Source organism: Convolutriloba macropyga, chromosome 6 (assembly GCF_964194025.1).
Source record: "Convolutriloba macropyga chromosome 6, txConMacr16.3, whole genome shotgun sequence".
Classification (NCBI taxonomy): domain Eukaryota; kingdom Metazoa; phylum Xenacoelomorpha; order Acoela; family Convolutidae; genus Convolutriloba; species Convolutriloba macropyga.
The window spans coordinates 7,525,535-7,534,615 of NC_134473.1; positions in this window are offsets into that span (position 1 = coordinate 7,525,535).

Below are 9,081 nucleotides of genomic sequence, written 5' to 3' on the forward strand. Positions count from 1 at the left end.
TTAATGGTAATATAACTGAAAGCGACGAAGAAATTATTATTACATCTATTGTAATTGAAATTTTTTTCAATCAATTACTAAAAACAGTAAAAAATGAAAAATTTGTCAGAATAAGCGAACGTCCAAACATTTACTAATGTTATTTTGTGTGGAAGTAATTTAAACTATTTATGATATGATTCCTAAACCGTAGGGTACAAAATTAAAATAAATTTTAGAAGTAATTAGCATTGAAGGTTCGCTCCTATCGTAAACGCTTTTTTGAACTTTCGGTGGAGTAAAATGTTTCAATTGAAACGTTTGTCTGGTTTCAATAGACGCCGCATAATTATCTACTAGAATTCACAGATATTTATCTCGGGTTAAAACGAAATACAGCCAAACTTATTCAAAATCTAAGGCAAAAATTTGGATTCATCGTTGCTTAAGGAAATGACAAACCTATAAATGTCTCATCGACTCTGTTTTCTTATATAACTTTTGTTTCCCGAATGATCAACCAGGTTGATACAAATTTATATGCGGTCAATTAAAAGCGCATTTAATGGCTTCACTGTCTTGTATTTTTCTTATCAGCAGCAATAAACTCCTTCCCTGACAAAATTCTCCATCATTTTTCTCCACGGTTAATTTCTGTGAAAACTGAACGAAACAAAGAAGTTAAGAAAAAAATCGGCGATTTTTTCATCGCATTCTTTTTTCCATCACGTCGCCTATATCGGACTTCTTAACTAAATATACTCGAATTAGTTGCACGACCCATGGTTTAAGATAAGAGTTGCAAGCCTCCATAAAATAAGTTAAATTAAGCGTATTTAGTTCAAATTTGTCCCAAAATTGGAAACATTCAGAACTGGAATCCACTGTGAGTGTTTTTGGGGCTAGTGTGAGATGTAGTGACAATAATTCTCCTTGCCATCCTTTTCACGGTCAGTATCCAATTTTCACAACCTCAGCGTAACTCATTTCCAAAAGTGAATTGTCACATCCAGGTTGAGGTGCAGACCCACTGAGGCAGACCCGTTGTGGGCTCCTTTTACAGCCTTAAGGTATAAAGAACTAGGGCTACTTATTTCTACGCGCGAAGTAGGCTTACCTATATCGCTCAGAATAACCGACTCGGTAAAGCACTGAAGATATACTTCAATTATACCGATGTATAAAAGAGTTAACACCGGAGTCTGAGATATACACATGGTGCAACTACTCTAATAGACTGACTATAGTTAGTGGAGTTCTCTCTCTATAAATAAGAATAGTGTCTTCTCATTCTCTGATTGGATGGAGATGTAAATCCAGTATTTCTGCTGCTACATCCATCCGGAGTTAAAAGTTTCAAATCCGAAATTATGAACTGTAGCAGAAATACTCTGGATGTGTCATCCTCGGTGAATGGTAAAGCGAAGAATGGTAAAGTTGTGTTCTCTGAAGTGGTGTTGTGGCTTGTGCCGTCATCTGGAGTCCTTGTCAGTGGAGTAGTAACTAATGTCGTCAGTGATGGGTTCGTCTAATTGTAGAACCGGTGAGCGTGCCAGTTACAGGGTGTGCTGGCCAGTAACTTCAGTCCTGTTTAGAGTGCCTAACTGCACTCACTGCCATGTAGTGAGAAGTTTTCCCAGTTGGAGGATCGGTTGTAGTCGTAGTCTCTGTCTGGTTTGTACAAAAAGATTTCTTTTTATCTCCATCAAGTACAAGATTTGAAGCAGTCGGGTTTACCAGCTTACCTTCTGGTGGAAATCCATCTTTTAGCTACTGTGTGAGCTACTTTCCTTATTAAATATATTTGTCAAATTTAATACTTGCTTAATAAGTCCCGGAAGAAGAAAAGAATTGATACTAATCTTCAATTGTGGCAAAGAAGAAAAGAATAAAGGGAATTAAATATAGTGAAAAAAAACATAGAAATAAAAAGAAAGAATAATTGAGAGTGAGTTTGAGAACAGTGAGTCTCTAAGTTTTTTTGGGTCAGTGAGCCCGGTGTGGTAGGACTGTGGCCTACGTTCGATATTGGAACTCGAAATTAGGGGCCCGATTGTCCGGATCCCTAAAGAATTCCAGAAACTCCTGATCACGTGCCAGGCAAGCTGCAAGGGCACTGGGGAAGAGGTTGACGTTGCAGTGTGGTTGCAACGCGAGAAGGTGGTTCAGGATCTGTGTCTTCTCTACTGAAGGCTCTCGATTGTCCAGCTTGTCCATCATCCAGTCCCTGTAGAGGAGGTTGAAGGTGTAGCCATACATACACTTCATGGCTCCTCCCTATACACACTGGAGATACTCTGTGGGGACAATTATAGGACGATTTGTCTTCGCATAGAGTGGCAAAAATAAAAAGTAGTTCTTAATGGGGTCAATCTTCCTGACAGTGCCTTCGCAATAAGTGGTTTGAATTATATAGCTATAATTCATATAGTAAGGTGAAGTCAATTTCGTGTTTGCGTACAGTAGACGCGAGTTCATATGGCTGAGGGGATTTGTTCTGTGCAAATGGTGTTGAACGATCACTTAATTGTGGACCGTGTGTAGCATTTTAACTCTATTAACTTTATGCATTTGGTTGTTTACATCCATCTGTGTTGGATGCAAAAAACCGAACTGGAGATAGAAGGGGTCTTATTTGTGATAAATACGGTAGGGACCAACATCGCAACATCGCGGGTGAATAACGTGTTTAAGTTATTGTTCCGATGGTCTGCAAGGGCGAAAAAGTATTTGGACTGGTGCCTGAAGCGTTCCGTGAAGCGGGGGTTTATCGGGAAGAGGAGACACTCTAGTGGGAGATCTCTGTCCCGACCCTCTTGAACATACTCATTTTCCAATTGTCCAAGGAGGCAAGAAACAGCTGTCGGCTTCAATGTGTGTTGGGGTGGCATGGATGTGTAGTTGATCCGCTCGGGGACGTGGACACCGTGAATTGTGTCAATACCTAGAGGTTTTGTAAATTGATGAAAACGGAAGTTCGGCCCTGGTGCTATGTGAATGATCCTTTGCGTGGCAGCAAAAGGATTTCCTCTACCTCGAGAGGATGAGGGCTGTGGGCCACGTGGGGACTTGCAGTGTGTCGTGCGCGTGACTTTGAGCGCTGAATTGTTGAAGAGCGCACGGGATGAATCTTATGTGCGGTTACTCTAGGGCGTCTCTTAGGTCAAAGGTCAGTGCATGGCTAATTGTCCGTCGACGTGGGTCGATTGTAAGGAGGTGGTTGTGGAAATGATATCTGTGGTCGTGGAGGTGGAATGGTTGGACCGTACCGAGGTGAAGGTACGTTTGGTTGTTCTGAGAGGGGTGTGGGCATTACTGGTGGTGGGTAGAACATTTGTTGGGACCGTGGCCAAGATCCACGAATCCTCCCGGAGTATGCCCAGTTGGGGAAAACTGTCTCAGGTGTAGAACGGCCTCATTGCTCCGCTATAGCGACGTCATCAGCCCAAGAGGAGACGCTCGTAGGCTGCTGTGTAGAAATTTCCGTGTGTGTTGTTGATCCAAATATAGGAAGTGGCTAGGTCACCGGTTGAGCTCCTTGAAAGAGCAGCTCTTCTGACGAGCTTGGTGGTCCAGCAGGAACCGAGGGTGAGCTCGTATCACTCTTGATATGGAGGTGGAGTTCTCCTGAAGAAGAGGATGAAGTGGCGGGTGAAGGCAGTTGGTTTTCCCGTGCATAATTGATCGTGCCCACAGACTGTGGCTGTGGGCAAGATTGAGCCATCGTGAAGAGGGCTGGTGTCTGCATCTCGCATACTGGTTCTGGTACGGGGTGAGGCAGCACCAAATATGAGAGCGGCGAGGGCAGGATGTCATCGACCTCCAGCATGATGAGGTCAAATGCTGTAAAGTCAACATTTGGAGGGATCGGTGAACCTCCGTCCTTTGCTCTGGCGGTGAATACTGTGGAGTCACTAAAACAAGAAAGTGTTAGGTACTGTGCTAGGTGAATTTAGAATGAGCTGTTCTGGGTATTCCTGATAGTCAGGATCATCTTCGATAGAGTCCCTTGAGAGTGAAATACCAAGTGAGGGTTTACGTTTTTTGGGGAGAAAAGTGTGCAAGTGTAAAGATTGAAAGTCAGGTTTATTGTGTGAGTCTGCTGGTAAATCATAGCATTCGTGAATGAAGAAAGAGTAGAAGCGCGGTGTTTATTTGAATTATTGTGTACAGGGGAGGAGAAATTCATATAGAAATTTTTTAAATTTTTTGTGTAACAGATTCAATTCAACTTGATCGTGTGGAAAGCAACTGTCAATGGAGTGTTTCCGTCCTCTTTTAGGTGATGGTGGTTTAGGTCGTGCTGAATCAGATTGTAATACATGGAATATTGGAGGTGAAAATACTCCGGAAAATCCAGAGGTAATGATTTTAGCCAATGTGATAATGGGGCCGAGGAGGGATTTGAGATTATATGCGTTAAGTGCGCTACGAAATAGGCCAAATAGGCACGGTAAAACATTTAAAGCAGACCATATTATGGCTATGTGTTTTAATACGTACAAAGGGTATCCAAAGAATCCGATGACGGATTCTTTTAAATAGTTGCCGTTGATTAGATCTTGCCAATGTTTAATAAAATAATTGTAGTATTCGCTAGGTAATTGTGAGAATTGTGCTTGTAATTGTGCTTGTTTCGCAAGATCTACCAAATTTACAGCTTGTGCTACTTCAAATTTCTAGGCGGCGTCATCTACTAATTGGTTAAGTTTCATCTTATCAATGAAATTAGACCAATCGTGTTGACTATATATGCCGAGTTATTGTGCTGTAAAGTCCGCGTCGGTAAAGCGGTTTTCAACTTCGTCAGGCGTGAAAATTCTGACGGGTTTTGCGCTTTAATTCGAAAAGGCGTTAAACCGTATGACTCATCGCCATCCGCATCTAGTGAAATTGGTTGATCAAAATTATTTGATTTGCATGTTGCTTTGATAGAACAGGGGAATGCTTTACGCGTTACTTGGTCTATAAACTGTAGTTTGTCTTGTTTGAATATAGGAACTCGTTCAAAACTTTGGTTTTCTAATACATAAAGAGGTGATGAGACAACTCTACATTGAAAGAGTGAAAAAACATTTGAGCTTTTAAGTGTAGCGGATGTGTGTTGCTGTCCGGTAATAATATATCCCACGAGTGGAAATTTTTGTGTTAAAAGAATAAATGCAATTTGCCTAAGATCACGGTCTAAATCACAAAGTTTTTTGTAAATGGACCAACTGTTGTGGTCCATTTCTCGTAAGACCCGGCTAACCATATAGCCGAGTTTTGCATCGATCTGTACATTTGGATGTACAGCACCGAATCTATTCTGTTTTCTGAAATTTGGAACTTTTCAGATAAACGGGTGATTCTTGTGGAATAACATATCCATTACTGATACCTGCTTTGGTATATGGTGTGATGGAGGGTACTTCTTTAGGAATAGTTATGTGTGCGTCTTTAAATTCGGGTGATGCTTCGCCTGCGATAAAGTTAAAACCTTCTTGGTGTTGAAAAAAAATATCTTGGTGCTGTGTAGCATAATAAGGGCGATCTTCATTACATTTATAAAGAGGTTTTGTGAGAACCTCAGAACTAGAGAGTGCAGATTCACCATAAAGGTGTTTTTGAAAACGGCTAGAATACATGTGTGTCGAGAGGATTTGTAAACTGATAGAAACGGAAGTTCGGCCCTGGTGCTCTTTGGAGGATCCCTTGCGTGGGAGAAAAAAGATTTCCTCCACCTCGAGAGGATGAGGGCTGTGGGCCTCGTGGGGACTTTAAGTGTGTCGTGCGGATGACTATGAGCCCTGAATCGGTGAAGAGCACACGGGATATATCTCATGTGCCGTTACTCTAGGGCGTCTCCGAGGTGAAGGGTCAGTGCATGGCTAATTGTCCGTCGACGTGGGTCGATCGTAAGGAGATGGTTGTGGAAAAGTTGTCTGTGGTCTTGGAGGTGGATTGGTTGGACCGTCCCGTGGTGAAGGTAAGCGTGGTCGTTCTGTGAAGGGTTTGGGCATTACTGGTTGTGGGTACACCCGTGATTAGGACCTTGGCCAAGATCCACGAATCTTTTCGGAGTATGCCCAGTTGGGACAACTGCCTCAGGTGTAGAACGGCCTCATTGCTCCGCTATAGCGGCGTCATCAGCCCAAGAGGAGACGCTCGTAGGCTGCTGTGTAGAAATTTCCGTGTGTGTTGTTGATCCAAATATAGGAAGTGGCTAGGTCACCGGTTGAGCTCCTTGAAAGAGCAGCTCTTCTGACGAGCTTGGTGGTCCAGCAGGAACCGAGGGTGAGCTCGTATCACTCTTGATATGGAGGTGGAGTTCTCCTGAAGAAGAGGATGAAGTGGCGGGTGAAGGCAGTTGGTTTTCCCGTGCATAATTGATCGTGTCCACAGACTGTGGCTGTGGGCAAGATTGAGCCATCGTGAAGAGGGCTGGTGTCTGCATCTCGCATACTGGTTCTGGTACTGGGTGAGGCAGCACCAAATGTGTGAGCGGCGAGGGCAGGATGTCATCGACCTCCAGCATGATGAGGTCATATGCTGTAGGGTCAACATTTGGAGAGATTGGTGAACCTCTGTCCTGTACTGTTGTGGTGACTACTGTGAAGTCGCTGAAACAAGAAAGTGTTAAATACGAGTACTAGGTAATTTTAGAATGAGCTCTTCTCGGCTTTCCTGATAGTGAGGATCATCTTCGATAGTGTCCCTTGAGAGTGAAATACCACGTGAGCGTTTAAGTTCATTGAGGTAAAAAGTTAGCAAGTATAAAGATTGAAAGTCAGGTTTCTTTTGTGACTCTACTGGTAACTCATAGCATTCGTAAAAAAAAGTAAGGAGAGTAGAAACGCAGTGTTTATTTGAATTTTTGTGTACAAGGGAGGAGGTTTTCTTATAGAAATTTTCAAACTTTTTGTGTAATAGATTCAATCCAACTTGATTGTGCGGAGTGCAACTGTCATTGGAGGGTTTCCGTCCTCTTTTAGCTGATGGTGGTTTAGGTCGTGTTGAATCAGATTGTAATAAATGGAATATTGGAGGTAAAAATACTCCGAAAAATCCAGAGGTAATGATTTTCCCCAATGGCATATAATGGCCGAGGAGGGATTTGAGATTATATGCGTTAAGTGCGCTACGAAATAGGCCAAATAGGCACGGTAAAACATTTAAAGCAGACCATATTATGGCTATTTGTTTTAATACGTACAAAGGGTATCCAAAGACTCCGATGAGGGATTCTTTTTAATAGTTGCCGTTGATTAGATCTCGCCAATCGGGACATCGAATTGTAAATTCGTTTCCGTACATAAAATGTTTAATAATTTGATTGTTGTATTCGCTTTGTAATTGTGAGAATTGTGCTTGTAATTGTGCTTGTTTTGCAAGATCTGTAAAAATGACGGCTTGTGCTAGTTCAAATTTCTCGGCGGCGTCATCTACTAATTGGTTAAATTTCATCTTATCGATGGACTTAGTCCAATCGTGTTGACTATATATGCCGAGTTGTTGTTTTGTATAGTCCGCTTGGGTGAAGCATTTTTCAACTTCGTCAGGCGTGAAAGTTCTGATGGGACTTCGCGCTTTAATTGGATAAGACCTTAAACGGTATGACTCCTCGCCATCCTCATGTAGTGAGATTTGGTGATCAAAATTATCAGATTTGCATGGTGTTTTGATAGACCAGGGGAAAGTTTTAAGTGTTACTTGGTTTACAAACTGTAGTTTGTTTTGGTTGAATATAGGAATTCGTTCAAAACCTTGGTTTTCAAATACATAAAGAGGTGATGAGACAACTCTCCATTGAAAGAGTGAATAAACATTTGAGATTTTAAGTGTAGCAGATGTGTGTCGCTTTCCGGTGATAATATACTGACGAGTGGAAGTTTTTGTGTTAATAGAATAAATGCAGTTCGTTTAAAATCACGGTCTAAATCACAAAGTTTTTTTGTAAATGGACAGACTCGTGTGGTCCATTTCTAGTAAGACTCGGCTAACCATATAGTCGAGTTTTGCATCGATCTTTGAATTTGGGTGAACAGCACCAAACCAATTCTGTTTTCTTAAAAGTGTGATAAAGTTAAGAACTTCTGGGTATTGAAGAAAATTATCTTGGTACGTTGTAGCATAATAAGGGCGATCTCCATTACATTTATAGAGAGGTTTTGTGAGAATCTCAAAACGAGAGATTGCAGTTTCATCATAAAGGTGTTTTGCAAAACGGCTAGAATACATGTGTGCATTATGTTTGTGGCCAAGATTAGTTTCGTTTTTTTCTAGTGTTTCAATGAAGTAGCGTTTTTGAAGTTTTATCATGCGGTCATTTGATCTACCAACATCAAAAATACGACAATGATTGTCTTGGTCTGGTTACAAATATCTGTTGCCTCAAAAGCCTGATTGGGAGGACAGTAGTTTCGTTCAAGGTCGCATTTATTAAGGGTTTTGCCATGGTAAATGCTTTCTGAAATTACATCAAACCTAAGCTTGATTTTAGTTAATTGAAGTGACCATCCTAGTGTATGGATGACATGATATTCGTGTTCAGGATTTTAGCATGGACATTTAGCCAAGGAGTTATCTGTAGCGTTTAGGATCCATTCAATTAAACCATGCTTCCGTGTTGGAAGGCAAAGGGTCTGTACTGATCAAATTGAAAACGGACTTGTTCGGATTCAATATTAACTTGCCAGCATGGATCGTCGAGTACATCAAATTGTATTATTTGTGGTTGATAAGCGTTTACATATGAGACCAACGCGTGCAAGTTCTCTACGAGCTTCAATATCTGTGGGAAAGAAAATTCTTTCCATTCTGTTAACTTGCCAATTATCGTGGTCAAACCTAAAGCCTCTGTTGAGTGCAATTTTTTTATCAAATCTTTCTTTGGCGCTAAGTTTAGCGTGTATGGCGTAGGCGCGTACTCGTAGTGTTCGAATTTGTGAAAATATTTGTACAATCTTACATTCGCCAAATTTATTGAGCTTATAATACTGCATATTTGTGATATGCTATGGGGAGCAATCATATTGTGTGAATATGAAGTCCTGTACTCCTGATTTAGGTGTGGAAATGCTGTGTTTATCACATTTCATGGGTTGTATTATTGGAAGTTGG